Here is an 8,916-nt window from a genome sequence, read left to right on the forward strand (position 1 = left end):
ATATATCGAGCACTTCGATCCGTGAACTTTCTAATAAATTTCCAGTGTCACATTATAGTTAGGTCAGGACTAGTGTAAACGTAAGCTATTCTGATGCAAAATTTTTGCTTTTTATTTTTTCAGTTTTCAATGTTTTCGATTTAGGAGGAGATGGATAGGCGCTGTTCAGCTGAAGTTGAAACCTGCCTGTTATGCTACGAAAGGATATGCCACGAGAAGTTGCGGCAAAATTGTGGACATGGCTATCTTTCTCCTGACGGTATTTATGCCTATAAAACATAACTAAATAGTTAGTAGGTCTGCTGCGGTTGATAAACTTGCTTTTTTGGCAGTCATGTACGTGGATTTTCTCGAGGCGGCGTATTTTCAAACAATTGTCAAAAATTTCATTGACTTATTTTTAGCTCGACCAAACTGATTTTTGAGCTCCCCCTAAGCACTAAAAAGGCCTTGTTTTGACCAAATTTTCTGCGCCGTAGGCAAAATTTTGAAAAAACAGGCCAAACAAAGCAATTTTAGGCACTTTTTGGACATTTTTGAGAAAAAAAAGGTTTTTTTCGACGTTGGCTTCAACCTAAAAATTATTAAAATTGGCGCCAAAGGTGCCTTTAGAAAAAACATAGGGTCCGTCTGCCAAAAATGGATATCTCAAAATAGTATTAAGGGGACGGCAAGGGGTCGAATCCCTGCAGAGAGAGAAGGCATCCGCAAACCAACCCCCCCCCCTCCTACATCCGTCCTTGATCATGTAACTTTTTATGTATCGCGAAATCTAACAAATCTTGAAAATCATTATTAACTTCGTTAATGGAAAGTTGGAACAAAAAAAGATGCTGCGAGATACTGTAAATTGAAACTATAGCCTCAGTCATTCCAGAGCTATGGGAAAATTTAGAGTCGATTCGGAATCTATTTTAACCCTTATTGACAGTAAAGTCAAAATCAATTTCAAATCAATGACAGCCGATCACTAGCGTGTCGAGGGGTGGGTACTTTGTACGCCCTCCTCCTCTCATTCCGCAGCTTCAATTCTGATTGCCCAATTTTTTCAATTTTTGTCAAAAATAGTCAATTGTGAAAGACAAGTATTTGGATTTTTTCAGAGTTGTTGAAAGAATATCAGGCAACGGACACATATGGCGACAGTAAGAATCAACAAAATGAATCAGTGCAGAAAAATTCATCGTTTGATAATGCAAAGGACTCCTTTATCGTCAATATCTCTATGACCGCAGCTAAATCGAACAATGGACGACAAAAAGCGCAAATTTTGGAATTGGAGCATCTAGTGCAAGATGACCCAGTCATCAATGGCTTAGATGTCCTGTACGAAGAGCTGAAGCATGGTTATATTCTAGTGATGTATCATATTTTTTCAACATGGCATTTCCAATCGCACACTAAAAAATGCTCAAATTTTCTGTTTTTCTAGACATTAATTTTGAGTACTGTGCAAATGAAAACTGTTTTTTGTGCCATGAGTAGAACCATTTCTGTCAAAAAAACTAACCGAAGAATGATAAAGTGTTTTTATCATTGACCAACGGCAGTGATGCTTACATTGCCAAAATCAAGACTCATTTTGTCAGCAAGAGATTTTCAAAAATTAAAGGTTAGTTTTTCCGTCAAAGCAGAAAACTAATTTAACTGAAAAAAAACATTCCTCAACGTGGATCTCAATTTCAAAAGGATTTCGAAGCCATTAAAAAATTTAATTAACACAGAATATTGTTCGTTTCAAACATCAAAGGTCAAAATTTTTAAATGCAAAAAAAAAACAATTTGAATAAACCAATGTTAAGTGTACCGTTTACAGAAATTTTAAACTTTATGCCATAATGTTGTAGCTGAATTTTTTCATTAATCCGAGCAGAATCAAAAGGGTATCGGTGGACCCAGAAAGTTTAAATAGTTTGGAGAACTAAGTTTTAACTACAATCAGACAATTGCGATAGATGATAAAAATTGGTTGTTTTTTGTTTTTCTTATTTTCGAAATATTTGGCACATTGATAGATCCTCCTAACTTTTAGACGACCTCGACTGGACAAAAGAGGGGTGCAGCGACTACACAAAGGAATTGACATTGGATTTTTATGAAGACTACTGGACAAAATTTAATTTTGATCCGACCAATTTATTTGATTACGATCATCAGCATTCAGAAATAGAGGACACTTCTGATTCAGGTACGAGGAAAAAGTAGCGATTAAAATATCTTTTTTCGACGTAACGTTTTCGGTTTAATTATTGAGTCTTCCACCATCTTATTGTTCCGACTATTGAAAATGGAGAGTAACTTTGTATTTGGGTGTTTTGTTCAAGTAAAACAAATAATCATCGGAATGAGTCAAGCAATATATTTTATTTAAGTCATTTCATCTGATTCCTGATTGGAACGAAATTTTAAAAAGTGTCAATTAGCCAGGGTTGACAAAAAACGGTCTGAAACTTTTGAGTTTTAGTCTGATTTTGGTCAAACAATGTGATCGAGTAACGTTCATTCTATAAAATTAAGTTATTTATGATGAAACAGAGAACTTTACAAACGAAAACCTGATTTTAAGTGCTTCTCGTAGCCTTTTTATAACAAAAAAGAATTTAAATAAGACTGAGTAGTAATTGGGCAAAAAATAGAAAAAATGTCAACTCTATTCAACATGCTTATCGAACATACATATTTCAGTATTTATTTTTCAGGCATTTGTATAATTCACTCATCACAACATCCCAGAATAGGACAACCCATTGAAAAAACAAAAAAAAATGTCTTTTTTAAAGGCCGACAAAACTTTCTGTGCTACTTGCAGAGCAACCGGCTATCCTTGTTTAATTTGCTTTTATCTGCATCAAACTTTGCTCTGCAATTACATGGAATTAAAGTTTCTCAATTGAACAAATACAAAATAAAGTATGAGAGAGAGAAGAGAAAGAGACAGTATAAAATGAAGAATGGTGTGAGAATTGATAAGTTCAATGGTTGAATGGTTTTAAAGTAATGAAGGTATCAATTCTCACACTAACTTGTTTTTATACTGTATCTTCTCTCTCTCACTCTCTCTCTCCTCTCTATCTCTCTCTCTCTCTCTCTCTCTCTCTCTCTCTCTCTCTCTGTCTCTTTCTCTCTCTCTCTCTCTCTCTCTCTCTATCTATCTATCTATCTATCTATATCTCTCCTAAAAAATTTTCTATTTTTTGCAAAATTTCTACTATCTCTTATTTAAGTTTTTTTGTCATGAAAATTCTGAGAGAAGCACTTAAAATTAGTTTTTTGTTTGCAAAATTACGTCTTTCATCATAAATGACTTAATTTTATAGAACGAACGTTACTCGATTGCATAGTTTGCTCAAAATAAAAATAAAACCGACTAAAAAAAGTTTCAAATCGTTTTTGTCAACACTGGGACAATGGTTTTGAATTAATAATGGATTTACCCGCACTTGAGTTCCATGGATAATAATCGTTTAAATTGTCATTTTATAGTCAGTATCTATGAAGTTACAAAAAAAATTGATTACAACGCATAAAAAATGGATTGTGATCCATTATTTTTTTCATCAATATAATCCATTATAATCGATTATAATCCAGTTAAAATAGATTATATTTTTAATGCCAATATAATCACTTATAATTGGTTATAATCAATTCTAATGGATTTTTTCGAGAGGTTAGTCATGAAGATTCCAACTTTTTCTGAAAGAGATCGCATTTCCTGTTTCTTGCAATTGCTACCTATTAGGTTTTCAATTTTTATATTAATTTTTGTCTTATATACCCCGTTTACCCCCTCCCTGTTTAACCCCCTCCCTGTTTACCCCCTCCCCTGTTAACCTCCACCCCTCTCCCGTCTTCCTCTCTACTTACATCCCCCGGTAAAAATGTGGGGGAGGGTAACCTGAACAACTGAGTCTTTTCCCCTCCCCGTCCCCGTCGTTCAAAATGGTAAACAAACTGGTGGGGGGATAAATTGTGAACTTGGGGGGTTGGGCATAAACTTTAGTACACATAGGATAAACGTAGAGAACTGGGGGGAGAGGGTTTGGGAGAACGCCAATGTGGGGCAAAGTGGGGGGTGGGTTAATTCGAGTAGGTTTAGATTGCGAGTAGGTCGTGAGTTACGCAGAAATGTTGCAAGTTTTGCGAATGATTTTGCAAAAAAAATGTATGGATTATTTTCCGTTATAATCAAATATAGTGGATTTTAAATGGATTATAATCCATTATAAAGGATTTTAAATGGAGTATTTTCCACTATAATGGATTTGAAAGGGTTGTTTTTTTTTACAAAAAAAATCGACTATAATGACAATATAATAGATTTCGTGGTCTAAATTTGCCACAATAACGGATTATAATGACAACATTTTAGACAACAATTTTACATTATAATCGATTATTATCCAAGAAACTCCGGTGCGGAAAAATGCGTTCAAAGTTACGACTTAATTAACAAACAAAATGGAAAAAACAGCACATATTTTTTGAGAAAGGTAAAAACTAAAACAATGATAACTGCAACAAGTCAAATGAAAGTATAATTCTCTAAAACAATGATAACTGAAAGAAGTCAAATGAAAGAATAACTTTTGCCGAAAGCAGTAGCGGATTTATGGGGGCTTTGCTCTTCCAAGGGGATTCGACCCCGTGCCAACCCGAAGGGTCCCTCTTTGAACTATTTTGATTTATCCATTTTTGGCTGACAGACCTTAAATTTTTTGCCACTCCGCCACTCCGCCACAAAAAAAGGATAGATATTGACAAAATTGCACACAAAATGTATGAAAAATTGCACGTTAAATGAATTATAAACACAAAAACCAGCTTTTGGGCAACTAGTTAAAAGCTTTCTAATCGCAGGTATTCGTGCGCTAATTTTTGAATGTTTTTTGAAGAAAGTAACAGATGATTTATGATGTTTTTTTTCTTAAAGTCACATTTAACTTTTTAACCAACTGTTTTTTAGGAATGTTACAAATCTGCCCCCCTTGAGAAAATACTAGATCCGCCCCTGGAAAATAGCTATGAGTTCTCAGTAATCAAATCATCCCGCACCAGAGTTCCATGGATATTAATCGATTATAATGGAAAAATGTTGTTTAAAATGTTGTCATTATAATACAATATTGTGGCAAATTTAGACGTAATCGATTATGTGGTCATTAAAATCGTTTTTTTTTTTCGAAAAATAAAAAACGATTATAGTCCAATATAATCTATTATAATCCATTGAAAATGGAGTATATTTCTTTTATGCCATTATAATGGATTTTTTTTGAGAGGTTAGTCATGAAATTTACAACTTTTTCTCAAAGTTATCGCATTTCCTGTTTAGTGCAGTTGCTACGTATTAGGTTTCATAAAATGTTACATTTCACTTTTCAATTTTTATAAAAGTTTTTGTCTTATTTACCCCGTTTACCCCCTCCCTGTTGTTACTCAACCCCCCTGTTTACCCCTCCCTTGCCCCTCCCCGTTTTCCTCCCTGCTTACATCCCCCCGCCGTTTACCCCCCTCCCCCTCGTTTTCCTCCCTGTTTACACCCCCCCCCGTTTACAACCCCCCCACAAAAGAAAAAGCCAGTTTACCACAACCTCCATTCGCCCCCCCCCCCTTTATGGGTAGGTATTTATTGGTAGACTTTGGAAGAAGGGAGTTTTTGATTTACCCCCCCCCCCCCCCCCCCAATTAACCCCCCTCAATTTACTCCCCCCCCATCTTAGTTTAAACCCCCTCCCCCACCCATTCACTCGGGTGGAGGGGGGTAAAAATATGGGGGGAGGGTAACCTGAACAACTGAATCTACTACCTCCCCCGTCCCCGTTCAAAATGGTAAACAAACTGCGGGGTTGGGGTAAACTGTAAACTTGGGGGGTTGGGCATAAACTTTAGTAAGCATGGGGGTGGGCGGAGCGATAAACGTAGAGAAGTGGGGGAGGGGGTTTGGGAAAATGCCGATGGGGGCAAAGTGGGGTAATCAATTTTTTATTATAGTCGAATAATTACCATGGAAATCCGGTGTGGGAAAGTCCGTTTAAAGCTACGACATTATTAACAAACAAAATGGAAAAAACAGCACATATATTTGCAAAAAGGTAAAAACTAAAACGATGATAACTGCAACAAGTCAAATGAAAGTATAATTCTCTAAAATAATGATAACTGAAAGAAGTCAAATAAAAGAATAAATTTTGCCCCCTTTGTACTATTTTGATATATCCATTTTTGGCTGACACACTTTAAGATTTTTGCCACTCGGCCACTCCGCCACACAAAAAAGGATAAATATTGACAAAATTGCACACAAAATGTTACAAAATTTGCACGTAAAATGAATTATAAACACAAAAACCAGTTTTTGGGCTACTAGTTAAAAGCTTCCAGATCTCAAGTTTTCAAGTGCTAATTTTTGCTATGATTTTGAAGAAAGTAACAGATGATTTATGATATTTTTTCTTAAAGACAATTTTTAATTTTTAACCAACTGTTTTTTTAGGAATGTTACAAATCTGCCCCCCCCCTTGAGAAAATCCTAGATCTGCCTTTGGAAAAGAGCTATGAGTTCTCAGTAATCAATTCATCCCGCACCGGAGTTCCATGGATCATAATCGATTATAATGGAAAAATGTTGTTTGAAATGTTGTCATTATAATCCAATTTTGTAGCAAATTTAGCCCACGTAATCGATTGTGGTCATTAAATTTTTTTTTTTCGAAGAAAAAACCATTATAATCCATTATAATTGATTATAATCCATTTTTGTTTTCAAAATAATGGATTATTTTTTGTACATAAAATCCATAAAAATTGATTAAATTTTGTACATGATGAGAGGGGAGTTTTTGATTTACCCCCCCCCCCCCTCCAATTAACCCCCCTCATTTTACTACCCCCCCCCCCATCTTAGTTTATACCCCCCCACCCGTTTATAATGGATTATTTTTTGTACATAAAATCCATAAAAATTGATTAAATTTTGTACATGATGACTCTATATTTTGCAACTTTCTGGAAAACTCGAACGGACACGTTCATCCAGGGGGCGGCCAATATGTGGTAATTTTCCAAAAAGTGCCCAAAAGGGCATTTTTGACCAGTTGCCTACGTAATCCTCCACGTACCCCCCTTCACGTTTCACGTACACCCCGTTCTCCCACTTACTCCCTTCACGTCCCCCACGTACCGCCCTTCACGTCCCACCCCACGTACCCCCTTCATGTAACCCCCACCCCAAGTACCCCTTTCACTTACACCCCCCTCCCCCCCCCTACGTCCCCCTACGTACCCCATCCCCACGTACCCCCCTCCATAACCCCCATGTACACCCCTTCACGTAACCCCCTCCCCACGTACCCCTTCACGTACCCCCCGACACGTCCCCCACGTACCCCATCCCCACGTACGCGCTCCATAACCCCCCGTGTACACTCCTTCTCGTAACATCCCCCTTCACGTACCCCCTCCACGTACCCCCCGCCCCATGTCCCCCCTTCACTTACCCCCCCCCCCCCACGTCCCCCTCACGTACACTCACCCTCCACGTAAAAAACCCCCCACTAAACACCCCTACCTACCGGGACAGATTACTGTAGTACGGGTAAACATGGGGGGAGGGGGTGGTGTGGGATCTATAAGTAAATTTTGTAAGTTTTGATGAACGCGATTGAAAAAAGAAAAAAAGAAATTTAGCGAGTGAACAAAATAACTAACTTAGTTTTGGTAATATTTTGAAAAAACGAAAACAAACAAAATTTTTAAGTAAATGGATTATAATCCATTATAATCGATTAAAATTGATTATTTTGCCTCGAAAATAAGTTTCATTTTCTTTCTTTATAATCGATTATTTTCGGATTTTATTGCTTAGAAAAATAGCTTTATTAAAATCTATTTTTAATCGATTATAATCGATTATTATCAAAATTTATTGAGACAGACCACGAAAATTCAATTCAATCGATTATTATCCATGGAACTCCGGTGCGGGATAGATCAGAAAGACAGTAAGGTCTGAGCAAAAAAGTAAGCTTTAATTTTAATGCTTTAAAAGATAAGACCATTTATCCTCGAGGGAAAGGACCAACATACGAGCTGTTACAGAGAACCTTATCACGGATAACAGCTGTTGGTTGTGCTTCTGCTTATGAACTACATGCAATTTTTTTACTACTATTTTAGGCTGGGTAATGTAGCCTCACCCTCCAGCAACGAGCACGGATCTTGGTGGGCCTCGAACAACCGACCTTTTGAGAGTAACCACTTCACCGCCACTCCGCCTGATATTTTTCGGTTATCAGTCTATCATGATGATTTGATATTTTTAAGCAGTTAAGGTTTTAAGATTCTTTTTTGTTTCTTAAGAGTAGTTTGAAGCCAAATCTAAGTGGAGTTTGTAACTTTCAAATTTTTTGCCTTAAAAGAAATGGGTTCCTTTCCGCTTATGTCCAGCTGGTGCGGATGTCAAAGACCTGGACAAACTATGGCACAAAATAGAGCACGAAATAGATGACATAAAATTGAATCCATTTGACGAAGAGAGGTGGAAGGAAGATAATGAGCCAACTGTGAGTGGTTAACTATTGACTGCTGGTTATTCATTGTTCAGAACACGTCACTCGATGTAGAGGTTTGGACTAGGGTGGTTTATTCTCCAGCCAATTTTAGGTACCTCAAGTGTTTCTCCGGCGAAATCAAGTACCTCAAGGAACCCCCGTATCGGGACAAGTGTGGTTATATTGTATTCTTTTTGGTCGTGATTTGACTTCCAACACTTCTCTTAACAAAAAATCAAAAATCTCGTCGAGAAAAATTGGTCTGAATATTTTTCTACTCGAGTAAATTTAGCGGAAAGAAAAGAGCAATGATCTACAGACGAAAATATTGTGTTTCCTGTTTTACATCCAATACATGTTCATT

The 8,916-nt window shown here is 36.8% G+C and overlaps 1 long non-coding RNA gene across 1 annotated transcript; it reads left to right on the forward strand.

Moving 5' to 3' along the window:
- Window positions 1-1,314: 1,314 nt before the first annotated feature.
- Window positions 1,315-8,552, forward strand: LOC134856531 (uncharacterized). The gene is made up of 3 exons (XR_010164826.1): window positions 1,315-1,346; window positions 2,033-2,188; window positions 8,449-8,552. It is a non-coding gene; the product is annotated as an uncharacterized LOC134856531 (long non-coding RNA).
- The last annotated feature ends 364 nt before the right edge of the window (window positions 8,553-8,916 follow it).

Source organism: Symsagittifera roscoffensis, unplaced genomic scaffold (genome assembly GCF_963678635.1).
Source record: "Symsagittifera roscoffensis unplaced genomic scaffold, txSymRosc1.1 SCAFFOLD_691, whole genome shotgun sequence".
Taxonomy (NCBI): domain Eukaryota; kingdom Metazoa; phylum Xenacoelomorpha; order Acoela; family Convolutidae; genus Symsagittifera; species Symsagittifera roscoffensis.